This window comes from Magnolia sinica, chromosome 3 (assembly GCF_029962835.1).
Source record: "Magnolia sinica isolate HGM2019 chromosome 3, MsV1, whole genome shotgun sequence".
Taxonomy (NCBI): domain Eukaryota; kingdom Viridiplantae; phylum Streptophyta; class Magnoliopsida; order Magnoliales; family Magnoliaceae; genus Magnolia; species Magnolia sinica.
In genome coordinates, this window is record NC_080575.1 from 54,713,918 (window position 1) to 54,728,314 (window position 14,397).

The 14,397-nt window shown below is 40.9% G+C and overlaps 1 protein-coding gene across 2 annotated transcripts in view; it reads left to right on the top strand.

Annotated features, from left to right (window-relative positions):
* Positions 1 to 14,397, top strand: part of LOC131239921 (regulator of G-protein signaling 1) — a 112,781-nt gene that overhangs the window by 9,425 nt on the left and 88,959 nt on the right. The window lies entirely within an intron of this gene.

A 14,397-nucleotide genomic window follows, 5' to 3' on the forward strand; every position in this document is an offset into this window, starting at 1 on the left:
CCTAATGCCGTGCATGTATTAGCCTAGGATTTAGCATAATTTTTTTTTGTTATTATTTGGATTTGCATGTAGTCGCTGAAGTTTAATTGTTCTTGCTCACATTAACTATAATCTGATTTTTATTATCATCCTAGGGTAGAAAAGCACTCTCCTGCATTAGTTATTATTATTATTATGTTAAAGTAGCTATTAGTTTGATAAACTCTTTTTTTTTTTTTTTGTTTGAAGTTCCCCTTTGTGGACCTTTTTTTATGGCTGATATTTTGTTTAATAAGGTGATTCCCACAAAGAGGATAGATTGCACTACGCTATGTGCATGATTCACTCATAATTAGATAGGGGCTTCCTTGAACATGCCCTGGCCTAAAATTTGGTTGGTCCCACAAATTAGGCGAGTGACACATGTTTGAGAAAGATGGATGGTTAAAAAAAAGACCAACACTCTTTATTCATTGTACACGTGTGGCCTACCTCATTGATTGATTGACCTTCTTGGTCAAAGCATTCTGTAGGTAATAGGCCATGCCCGCGGCTACAATCCACGCCGTAAAGTAGACAATACTGGGCATATGTCAGGTCTACAATACGCAAGTCATCACACATCTTATATCCTCATGACCTGGCTTTTTAAATCAGGCTACAACGTTAATTGCATTGAACAACAATGGAGCGGTTGTGTTATTTCAACTTTAATTAGTTTTATCTTCAATTTCTAAGGACCGAAGGTGGATACGATGTCTCATCACTCTTATCCCCATCATCTATTATTCACAATAGAGGGTGGTACACATGCCAATGTATGAACATCACCCCAATTATATCTCTCTTTTACATTCACGGTTGGTCTACTTGTGCAAGTGGGTGACCGACATGCCGACAAAGATAAAGATCTCTCAAGTTCTCAAGGTAAATGCTGATGAATCTACGTTAGTAAAAAAATAATGTACAATGCGAGATAAAAGGAATGATCATTTAAAGTACATTATAAAAGATAGAGGTACAGAACTACATTACTCAAGCTCTTATCAATCCTGTCAACCAGACATGAACATAGAATATGTCTCTAGCTGTAGGTTTCGCCATGAGATCCGCTATCATCTCTTAGGTGGGAATGTAGTTGAGGAGAACCTTTTTATTTCTACTTGAGCACGAACATAATGATACATCTCGTTGTGCTTGGACTTTTGGTGGTGTTTGGAGTCCTTAGCTAGGTTAATGGCAAATGTGAGGCTCACAAATGCTCGGTACAACAACTAGGCTTTATAAGAATCTCTAGACCCATAAACGCTCCTGAATTGCAGTATAACAAGTAATGTACTTGGCCAACATGGATGAAAGGGTTGTGGATGTTTGGTTCTTTCTCGATGATGAGAAGCACCTTCTCCGAACAAGAATACATAGCCTAAGTTGATTTTCTTTTATCGTGGTCATTATCCTAGGTGGCATCAGAAAATCCTTGAAGCTTGAAATTCATGCCTCCATAACATAGCATTAGGTTCTAAGTTCTTGTAAGATAGCGGAATAATCATTTGACGGCTTTTCAATGAGATGAGTTACTCTTGTAACGACTAACTACACTAACTGCATAACTAATATCTAATTTAGAGCAAAGCATGACATACATTAAGCTACCTATTGCTCTCGTATAAAGCACTGGGTACATAACTTATTTTTTAACATCATTTTGGGGTCGTGACTTCCTGTTTACCTTGATAGTCTTCTCCATAGGGGTTTCAATAGGTTTCGAGTTTTCCATTGTGAATTGCTCGAAGATTTTGTGTGTGTAGGTAGCTTGATTCAAACCCAAGAACCTTCTATGGTGGCCCTTGACGATCTTCATCCAGAGAATAAAGTTCGTTTCATCAGGATCTTTCATTGTAAAGTTCGAGAAAAGTCAATCTTTAGCTGTAATTAACAATTGCAAATCATTACTAGCTAGTAGTATGTCGTCTATAGAAATAGATAGTATTAGAAAATATCTTCTAGACCGCTTCACATATACACAATGATTTTTTCTTTTTTCTTTTTTTATTGGATTCATTGTGAACCCGAAGGTGGTGATGGCTAAGTGGAATCCCATGTATTACTGCCTTAAAGATTGTTTTAGCCCATAAATTTCAACATCTTGGAGACTTTCTTTGGGTCCTTTTTATCAACATATCCCACTGGTTGTTGCATGTATATTTCTTCATCTAGATCACATTTAAGAATACAGTCTTTATATCTATCTGATACAATTCTAGGTCTAAACATATGAAAATATACAAGATCATGTAGAATGAAGGGAATTTTGTAATTGGTGAAAAAAGTCTCATTGTAATTAACAAATGCAATATGTGTGAAATATTAACAACTAATCATGCTTTGTACTTGTCCACTCCACCATTTTCTTTTCTTTTGATCTTGAGTACTCATTTATTTCCTATCGCTTCATGGTTGGGTATAAATCTACAAGTTCTCAGAATATTTTTCTTCATGGAAGCGATCTCCTTATCAATGATAGTTACTTCATTAATTGAATTTGGAGACAACAATGCATTATGATAAGAATCATGTTTAAATTGTCAATCTCAATGCAAGAGTATACTTCACTCTCAATTTGAAAGTATTTTTGGAAAATTAATCCTCTTTCACTTTAACGTAATTCAGGAGCCTTTGGAGTGTACTTTCATTATTTAATGAACTATGGGAGTATCTCCATTGTGAGGAGAGGATCTCTCACTTTCCTAAGATACATCGGGGATTTTAAAAAGCTTTATAATAACTTTATGCATCTTTTGTTGGCGTCTCTGTCTTCGATGAAAATCACGTCCCAAGATTCTATCTCAGTTTATCTTCTACGGTCCTCATGAACTAGAACGTATCCTTTTGAGTGCGTAGGTTACCTGGTGAACACGCATGCAATAGTTTTACTAAGTTTTACCTCTAGGAGCAGGTGATAAAATGTATCTCACGGGTCTCTAAGGGTATAGGTTGGTTAGAGAAGGAATCCTCCCAGTTCACTTCTTATATGGGGTCTTAAGAATGAATTTAGATGAGATTCTATTCAGAACATAGACGGCTTTGATCGGTGTCTCCCCAAAATATGGTAGAGAGATTGACATGTGTCATCATCTATATAACCATATCTAACAGTGTACTATTCCTTCTTTTTACAACTCTTTTTTTCTTTTAAAAAAAAAAAATTATTTTATTATTTTTTTACACACGCACACACACCCCCACACACTCACGTTGTAGTGGGACTACACCACCTATGGATACTCGAACCCTTAACCGGGTGTTGAAACTCCGGAGAGTCTACCACCGGATCAAGAGTAAGGATCCTTCTTTTTACAACTCTATTTTGCTGTGGAGTATATGCCATCGTGCACTATCGGACATTGCCATGATTTGGACGTTTCAGATGTATACTCGCCACCTCCATCAGATATAAGGACTTCAAATTTTTTCTTTGGCTGATTTTCTACTTCAGCTTTGTATTTAATAGCCTAAAGCCTTATATTTTTGTGAGATGAAATACGCATATCCATAGCGCGAGTATTAGCATCCATTTCTGGCACGTACGTTTAGGAGTCCATGCATGTCAGAATGGACTAAATCTAATAGACCCTTAGACATATTAGCTGCTTTGAGAAAATGTTTCTTAGAAGTTTTTCGAGACATAATATTTACAAAATGGTAGATCAATTCAGGATAAGGAACCTAAAAGACCAGAATGAGTTAGTCTTAACATATAGTCCTTTTCAATGTGACTTAACCTTGCGTGTCATTTTATGGATTTAGATACAATCGATTCATTTAACATAGGAGATATAGCAAGATATGCATCATCACCATCTGTCTAGAATAAATAAATATGAAATTAAATTTCCTCATGCCTAGATGAGCTTATTAAGTCTTAAAGAAACTTTAGTTCTGGAAAAATGAATATCAAAACTATTTCTTAATAATTTAGAAATAGATATCAAACTTCGATGCATGCCTGGTACCTAAAGAGTATCACAAAGGATTATTATTCGCCTAACACACATATGGAGATGATAAACGCTAATCCTTATCATGTCTTCAATGGCCTTGTTCCCCATGTACACCTTGTAGCTCTCCGTGGCTATAGGCTTAGAATTCCTCGAGTCCTCTGCAATCTCGTGTGTCATGTGCTTTATTACTTTTGAATTCAAAATTCACTCATTAGATAGAGTATCAACAGAAAGGATTTCAGAACAAATGCCTGTAAACAGAGGATGATTGTGGAATTATAGTCTCTTTGTCGATGCATTTATGAGCATAATGGCTGGTGTAACCATTGAAGAAGCAAATGACATTGAACGTCTTCTGCTTTTTCTTCCCTTTCCCCTTCTTAGGATTAGGAGGTAGCATTTTGAGCTCATGCTCGTGGTTCTTCTTGTAAACAGTGAAAACAGAGAGAAGCCAAAAGATTTTTTGTATTTGAGACAATCCAAAGGGGTTGAATATATAGAGATTAGAGTCATCTATATAAGGAAAATAATAAAATCAGAATCTTCTACCTATGGAAACAAACTATACAAGGTATACAAGGTATACAAGGCATGTGAGCCTGTCTAATATCCCCCTTCAAACTAATGCTGGTCATCGACAAGTAATAGTATGCCAACTAGAAATGAGTGACGTGCAGAAGTGAGGGACTTGGTGAGAATGTCGGCAATCTGATCATGGGATGCAACATGTGGAAGAGAAATAAGCCCAGACTGAAATTTCTTGCGGACAAAGTGACAGTCAACTTCAATATGCTTCGTCCGTTCATGAAAAACAGGGTTAGAGGCAATCTGAATGGCATTTAGATTATCGACGTGGAGTGGAGTAGGATTCTGCAGAGGAATGCTCAAGTCGGAAAGAAGTCCACATAACCAGACAAGCTCACTACACGCAACGGACATAGCCCGATACTCGGCTTCTGTGCTCGATTTGGAAACAATGGCCTGCTTCTTACACTTCCAAGAGATGAGAGAAGTGCCGAGAAAAACACAGTAGCCAGTGGTAGATCTTCGTGTGAGAGCGCAACTAGCCCAATCAGCATTTGAATAAGCACGAAGGTCCAGAGTCATCGTGGAGGAGAAGAACAGTGATCGATCTAGAGTTCCACGTAGGTACCATAGGATGCGCAACACCGCAGTCATATGAAGAGTTCGAGGAGTAGAAACAAACTGACTGACGACTTGGACAGCGTAGGCAATATCAGGGCGAGTCATAGTTAAGTAAACCAGACTCCCAACCAAATGGCGGTATAGGTTGGGCTGCGCAACGAGTTCACCATCGTCACGGCCATATTGAACGTTAAGTTCTAAGGGAGTCTGAACTATCTTCTGATCTGTCAATGATGCCAAGGCGAGAAGTTCTTTGGTATATTTACGCTGGCTGACCAAGATCCCACGTTTAGAACGTGAAATTTCAAGCTCAAGAAAGTATGTTAGATGGCCGAGATCTTTCATCTTGAAGGATGATTGCGGAACTTCCTTTAAAGCCGAGATGTCAGTAGCATCGCTACCAGTTAGAAGTAGGTCATCAACATAGACGAGAACAATGACAATTCCGCGAGAAGTGGTGCGCAAAAATAGGGATGGGTCATGACTACTTTGAGTAAAGCCAATACCTATAACAACATCATGAAAGCGTTGGAACCATGCCCGATGTGCCTGTTTGAGGCCATACAAGGCTTTCTTTAGGCGACATATCTTATTGTCAGGGATTAAAGAGCCAGGAGGAGGTTTCAAATATACTGTTTCTTGGAGGTCTCCATGAAGAAAAGCATTTTTCACATCCATCTGAGCAAGTGGCCAAGAGCGAACGGAAGATATTGCCAGAAGAGTACGAACAGTTTTCATTTTGGCCACGGGAGTGAATGTCTCATCATAATCAATTCCGTATTCCTGTTTGTATCCCTGAGCGACAAGCCGAGCCTTGTATCGATCCAATGATCCATCAGACTTGAGCTTGACAGAATAAATCCATTTGCTACCAATTAGTTGTTGGTCAGTGGGTTGAGTGACAATGTCCCACATATGATTATCATCCAATGCCGCAAGTTCTTTTGCCATAGCCTTCTTCCAACAATCATGAGTGGTTGCCTGAGTGTATGAAGTAAGAATGGAGACATTATCTAGAGTAACATTCATGGCAGACATAGAGCATATCAAGCAATCGGGCTCTCAATTTACACGAGCGGAACGACGTATCGAGGTAGGTTCAGGATTTGCAACAGGTACAGTAGGTTTGGGTTGAGTAATAGGTGGTGGATCTGTACGTGGGCAACCTGAGTAAACCCGCAACGGACAAGGGAGAGTACTCGAGGCAAAAGGAATATCAGGAAAGGTGGTTAGACCAGGAGAGTTTGGGGCGTGCGGAGGAGGAAGAGATGAATGAAAGACAACATGTTCAAGTAAAACAATATGTCGTGAAACCCGAACACGACGAGAAACCGGATCATAACATTGAAAACCCTTCTGAGTTTCTCCAAATCCCAAGTACACACATTCGATCGATTTTGGAGATAGTTTGTTATGCTCACGTGAAGCCAGGTGAATATAACAGACAACCAAAAACACGAAATGTGGAATATGCAGGAGGTAAGCCGGTGAGAACAAAGTATGGAGATTTACTATTCAGAACGTTGGTTGGCATCCGGTTAATCAAGTAGACTGAATGTAACATTGCCTTCGCCCAGAAAGAACGAGGAACACTCATAGCTGTCATCAGGGTGATGGCAGTTTCAACAATATGACGATTTTTTCGTTCAGCCACCCCGTTCTGTTGTGGAGTATCAGAACAGGTGGTCTGATAAATAATCCCATGACCCTGTAGAAATGTACGAAAATTTGTTGAGAGATATTCCCCCTGAGTCAGAGCGGAGAGTTTGGAACCTGAAATCGAGTCTCCACCATAGAGTGAAATATCTTGAATTTTTCAAAAACCTATGACTTCAAGTGCAGAAAGTAAATCCAGGTGTAACGTGTGAAATCATTAATAAATATATCATAGTATCGTAACCCAGAGAGAGACATAATTGGTGAAGGACCCCAAACATTTGTATGCACTAGTTCAAACATAGAAGATGATTTTGTAGTACTTAGAGGAAAAGGAATACACTTACTATTTGAAAGACAACAAGATGAACAAGAATAATCCAAATCTTTTTTTATTAAGAGAAACGTTCCCTAACATGCAAAAGAAAATAACTGAATTAGCCGATCGGAATGTGGATGACCGAGGCGAAAGTGCCACAGTTTCCACAATTTATTTGCCGAACAAATATCTGATGAAGATGGAGAAAAGAAACAATGAGTCGGAGTGACAGATGGATCAAAGTCCAGCACGTACAGACGACCATGCTGCCTACCCATCCCAAGCACCTTCCTTGTTGCCAGATCCTACACAAAACAACAGTTGTGAAGAAATATAACTAAGCAGTTATTGGATGTGAGTTGACCAACGAAAATTAAATTGGAGGAGAGGTTAGGACATGAAACACATCACGAAGGGTGAATTAGCGATGGGCAGAAGGAGAGAGTCAATGATCCAATGGATTGAATGGGTAGTCTAGTGCCATCCGCAGTAGAAATAGCTTGATTCCGGTGTAGGGACGAATGTCACGAAGATGGGATACAACACCAGTCATATGATTGGACGCCCCCGAATTGAAGAACCATGTAGAAGATGGGGATATACCTGACATACCGGCCGCAGAAAGGCCTGAACGATTTGTTAGAGCATCGCAGGAGTTAAAGGTGATGAAAGACCTTCAGCAGAAATAGTAGATGCAGTATCACTAACAGACGGTTTGGAAGAAATAGTGACAGCAGCAGCAGAAAGAGCACGACCATGGCCACGACCATGACCACCACGTCCACGACTGAAAGAAGATGCATAGGCACGTGTACGGCAGTCCTGAATACCATGACCAGTCCGTTGACAATAAGCGCACCATTCTTTGCATTGAGCGATGACATGACCCACCTTGTTGTAGTCGCGACAAGTCAAAGGAGTGGAACCACAAGTTGGTGTAGTGGTGGACACAACAAGCACCATATCAGATGATCCCGGAATTGAGGAAGAACGAGAGAGAACTTTTAGTCGTTGTTCCTCAGCCAATAGATCATTAATAACCGAATTCAATGAAAGAGTAGGGCTATGGTTCAAGAGAGCAGCCCGACAATGCTCAAATTCCGGACGCAGCTTCATAAGAAACTGTCGAACTTGCGCACTCTCGCGCATAATTTGGAATATCTTAAAGTCATGAGGAAATTTGGATCCATTATAGCCATCTCTGTCCATATGGTGACAATTTTGGAGTAAAATGATTGAATATTGTCGTCAACCTGAGTAAGGTTAACGAGATCTTGTTCCAGGCGGTATTACCGAGCCGCATTATTCTGTTGATAAATTGTCTAGAGATGCTCCCACATTGCCTTAGTAGTGCGGTGAGGTGTGAGGCCAACAACAATGGACCGATCGACCGAATCGAGAATCCAGGTAATAATCCATCCATTTTTCATTTCCCAATCAGCTAATTTGTCGGCATCTGTGGAAGTGGGGATAGTAACAGATCCATCAATTAGTCCCCACAAACCACGACCCTTGAGAAAGCTCTGAAAATGGATGACCCATAAAGAGTAGTTGGTACCATCAAAACTACAACGTGGGGCCTCTGTATGGGATGAGTCATTGTCCATAGATCTGAAGTAATGTAAACCACGCGAAGAGTCACAGTAGAAGAAGGTTTTGGATGTACCTTGTAGCAGAAGGATCGCAGCAGGCAGCAGAAGGAGATACCCAAGGGATTGCAATTTCTGGATCTGGATCTGGTGCCATAGCAACAGCAATAGGGGTTGCTGGATCTGGATTTGGTGCAATAGCAACAGCAACAGGGGTTGCTGGATCTGGAAAATTTGGATCTGGATTTGGTGCAACAGCAACAGGGCTGAGAGCAGAGGGGCATGTGGAAGGGCTGAGGGAGCAGCAAGAGAGGTCGGACGACGCAGCAGGGGTGAGCGGACGAGCAGCAAGAGCAGTCGGACGCAGCAAGGGTGGCCGGACGCAGCAGGAATCGCAGTAGGAATGGCCGGACTGGCTGTGTGACGCTGCAGGGGCGGTCGGATCTGTCAGGATGTGGTGCCGGATTTGGATCAGTAGGGCTCTGATACCATGTAAACAATGAAAACAAAGAGAAGCCAAAAGGTTTTCTGTATTTGAGACAACCCAAAGGGGTTGAATATATAGAGATTACAGTCATCTATACAAGAAAATTAATAAAATCAGAATCCTCTACCTATGAAAACGAACTATACAAGGTATACAAGGCATGTGAGCCTGTCTAACACTTCTTTGGTGTCTTGCGACTTTTTGACTGTCTCTTGGGAGCCTTCTGCTTGCGGGACTCTGTTGCAAGCACCTTGCTTCACCTAGCTAAATGACATTCATATAAACCTCACTTACTAGGTGGCCACAAAAGTCTTTGAACTTTGTGATAGAATCATTGTGGTTTAGAATCCTTTTGATAATGGCCCATTACTCAGGCAAGTGACGGTGCATTGCAATGATCTTCTAATTTTCTGACAATATGCATTCAACGTTCCTAGGTTGCCTATCATTTACTCCATCTTTCGGATATGATCCTTGATGGTGCAACGAATGACATCCTCTACTCCTGGAACTCTAGTTCCATTACCTTAAAACATACATTCGACTTCTTTGCGTACTCATTAGCCAGTGCGTCCCATATCTCTTTAGTGGTCTCATACACCTAGAGCTATACACGAACCGAGTTAGCTCGGTTAGCTCGCTTGACTCGACTCGAAAAAGCTCGATTCGACTCGGTTCAAAGCTGAGTTTGAGCCGAGTCGAGCTGATTTTTGAGCTCGAAAAAATTTCGAGCCAAGTTCGAGCTTGCCCGAGCTCAAGTTGACTCGGATCGAACCCCAACTCGAATCGAACCAGTTCGGTGACTTGGTTATTTTGATATTGATGTTGCTCAACAATTGTTTGATGAAATGGCTCAACGAAGAGTCGGCTGGTGGTGAGGAAGGTATGAATATGAAACAAATACCCTTGTATCTTGATTTTTATGTTTCCTACTAAGTGTTTGATGAAATACTTGTAAACCGATACTGCCGCTTTACATTCTGTGAGAAATTGAAGGTGCACTCCATGTGTTTGAGAAAATGCCACAGAGGCTTGATCTTGGCTCGAACTGGGCTTGAACTGGCCTGAGCTGCTGAACGAACTGAGCCGAGCTGGCCAGTCAGGCTCGAGGACCGAGCCGAGCCGAGTCGAGTTCGAGCTAGGGTCAGCTAGTGGCCAAGCCGAGTTGAGCTGTGCCAAGCTTGACTCGGTTTGACTCATGTACACCTCTCTACATACACCTCATATGTAGCTATGAGCTCTTGTGCATGTTGCTCAACAGGATGTTGCGGGTCGAGTGATTCTCCTTACACCACTTGGTATGACAGTTTGTTGCAGCCCTATAGTTGGCTATGTTGCCATCTAAAGTAGGTTCTACTTCAGCTACATCCAAAGTATGTGATATGTTATTCTCACTTAGGAGGATTTTCATGCTATAGGACTGGTGGTCAATAGTTATTACTTTTGTACTTTTGATCTTTAAGTTGTTTAGCGATGAAAACTTTGGTGGCGATATATACATAACAAAATTATCGCTACTTAGCTACGTCTAATGTATTGGCATTAATTATCCACATTTCTACATGTTACGCAAATAATTGTGTTACAGAAGTAACTAATCCATCTTTAATGAGATTTGAAAATATGCTTATTTGGAGTGATGGTTGTAGAATAATCAGCTTCTAAAAAATAAGATGAACGAGATGCTTCTACAACAATTATTTGTATAGCATATGCAACTTCCCATTATGGGTACATGTAATTCGTTAGGTGGTTAAGACGAGCTCCCACTCAGGCACAACCTTGCTAATGGGGAAAGCTCTTAGCATTAGATTTTTCAAGGTTCTAATGATAATGGAGCAGTGATTTAAACACATTAAAGAAAAATTATATCACTTACAATTCTCTACCATAATTAGTTTAAAAAATAATGAAAAATTAATACTAATATCGCTAATGGAATCCATCATCAATTCCTGTTGATGATGTATTCGATCATTGGTGTTGACGATCACCGATTATGATGATGATGGATATGATCATCACCATTGATGAGAGGATCCGATCACTAGCAAATCCATGATCAGTGTGATAGATGGGTTAAATAGGAAGATGTGCGTTCGTGTACAATCAAAATGCAAGTACACACACAAAGATAATACACAGAACATGCAATACTAATTAGAATATGATGGGACACACGTTTTAGGCATCTAGGCAAAATGTGTGGCCCACTTATATCAATAGGATATGATCACAATATCAAAATCCATAACCAAATAGAATATCTCTTTACTTTATTATTTAAACACCTTTCTTTTGATTCATACATTGATCATCATCAGCACAGAGATCCAGACCTGTTGATCACAAAAATGGACCATGCCACTGGATAGATCTCACAGAAAAATCCTTCATCACTTCTCAGATCTTGGCCTAAATCAGCCTGCAAATGGCCGATTAAACGCTATCATCAAGATATGCTTAATCTTTAACTAAGAAAGGACTTGGGTTTGCATTCAGGCTCGCTTAATTTCATGAATAAATGTTGGACCCACTAACACTTTCCAGATGCCCATGAAAAGTTATTTTGGCCCCCATATTATGACACAAAAATAATGATTTAATGGTGCCACATAACCCATTAGAAGGCTACATTTAGTGCAAAGGGGCCCGAGCCTTGTTCTGTGTCCACATGATTAAAAGAACTATGGACAACATTTTAAATAGCAATGGTGGCTGTCCATGGTTTTCATAGACTGGGGTCCACTATTTACAACAATATTGGGCTCTTGGGAGGGCGAAAAACTGACTATTTAAGCCCAAATGCAATTTAGGCCCATCTCCTGTTCTCCTTCCCTTGCTTCAGAAAAGCCATCTCCCAAAGTAAGCAGCCATGGTTGCCATTTATCAAACCAAAGGTAGAGGAGCAGGATTGGGGCAGTGGTTGCTACTGGCAGCAGCGGTGGCAAGGGTTGCTGCTATTATGATAGCTGCCAGTGGCGACAATATGAGGAGAGGAAGAGATGAGAAAGAGTGATGGGGACATCATGCGCACGTGCACGCCCCCCACCCTACGCACGTACTTAAGGAGGAGGAAGGCCCCACTATTGATCTGGATCGACGACCACATCCATGGAGGACCTCTTAGTTAGGGGACCGTGCTATGGAGCATTGGAGTGGACCCGATCATCATAGGGATTCCACCATTGGATCTCATAATTGTGGTCCACTACCCTAGTTGATCTAGGATTTTGAGTTTTGGTTATTATTGTTATTAGAAATATCATGAACGGTTTTGATTGCATTGGTTAGTTGTTATTTTTATTACTTCGTCTCTAAATAATAGTGTGCGCACATGGCGCGACTTCTGGGGTTTAGGGTTTTCTTATAAATAGGCAACCCCATGTAGGATTTTTTCATTGAAGTTTATGAATAAAATTCCGCGTTTTTTCTTCTCTATTCCTCGGAGTTGAAGAAGCTAATTGAGTGCGAAACCCTCCCTTTCTCGAAGGGCTAACTACTGTGGTGCGAAGCCACAACCATTCCAAATCGTCCCCACCTCCTACACCCCACATCCATCATCTCCCATAGCCTTCCCATCTTCAGATTTATCTTTTTTTTTTTTTGCACCCAAATTCTCCTTTACAACAGATTTTCAGATTTTGGCCCACCAGGGGGCCAAAACTTCAGCAGAGCACCACGCACACACAGGACTGCGGATCGACGTGAAACTTGGCGTGAGGGTGGACCTCCCCTGGCCGACCAACCCCTAGCTGGCCGTTTCCAGTTTCGTGGGCCCCACACGTGCAAATAGGGACCCACGCATGTGCGTCTGTGTTGGGTTGCTGTCCACACGTGTGGATTGTCTCAGGTTATTCTCTCTCTCCTATTTCACTTCTCTCTCCCCTTAAATCCTTAACCCTAACCCTAGATAATCCCAAATTCCAAGTTTTTCCAACTTTTGCAAACCCTAGACTTTCCCCGAATTGAAACATGGTGAATCTCTTGAATTGGGGAGCAATCCTTTGCAAGAGTGGATGAATCTTACACTCCTTTGGGCGTTGTGTAGTTTATAATTTTATTTGATCCAGCCCTAAACGTGTGTAGGCTTGGACCCCTGTAAATTCCCCTTGTTGAATGTTTGATCGTATGTGAGACGTGGAATTTTGTGATTGTTTAAAATTGGTATGATCTAAAGCTTGAAATCTTATATGTTATATTTAATTTCATGTCCTGCATCAAAGATAGAGGTAGGGGAGGCTAGGTGAGTAGCAACGGCTTCCATTTTCTTCACCATATTTATTTATTATTTTTATTTCATGACTTAGTTTCCTTTCTTTTCCCATTTCCCTTTTCCATTTCTCATTAGTTGGTGGTCATGTTTGTCAATACATTTTGTGCATCTTTGTGAAAAAAAGTAGTCAGTTGGGTTATGCTCAGAAAAGGGGTACATTATGACGATCAATATATGGAAAAAAAACATTAAAATAAATAAAATTTCATATGTGAAAAAGGCACTTTGCATTCACGATTCAGGAAAATCGAAGATTCGTTAAGTTCGCTCTGGCACCAATTTGAAAGGCTCAGATAGGTGGGCTCATCAGATCTGATGGCATCCACATGATCTTAGGGACCTAACAAAGCCGAAGACGGATGTTCCACGTCCAGTGATCTCTTAAATACTACGGGAGCGAAAAGGATCTAATCACCCTTCCGATCCTGTGGTTAGGATGTTCCCCAGAGACGATCAACAATTTAGATTGTTTAGAGGCGGGATATTGGACAATGGATATTCTCTTGTTATTCCTCTCTCATTTTTCTTTTTGGAGAATCTCTTGGATGGGATGCAGTATGGAGGGAATGCCTCCCTTTTTAAAGGGAGGAACCGAGAGGATTGAGAGGAGTTCGGATACGATAGGGCTTTTTGTCCCGATCGTATCCGATCTCTCTCCCTTATCCCAATCCTCTCTTGTTTGAATTTGAATTTCAAGAGAAGGGTGTTGGAAAAAAGGGTTATCCAATCGGAATCTTCTGAGGGTTAATTGTGTGGGACCTAAGCTTTAGTGGTTGCCCACAAGTGGGCCCCATGAGCCCATGTCCAACACTTGATTTCTTGGTTGTGCATGCTCCCTGTGGCCCCCACTTGACAAGTGGCTTGGATCCCACACAAGTTTTTTGAGCTGGCACAAGTCTGCAAATCCATCTTTCTTTGTCCAGATCACCTTATTTTTCTCAAAC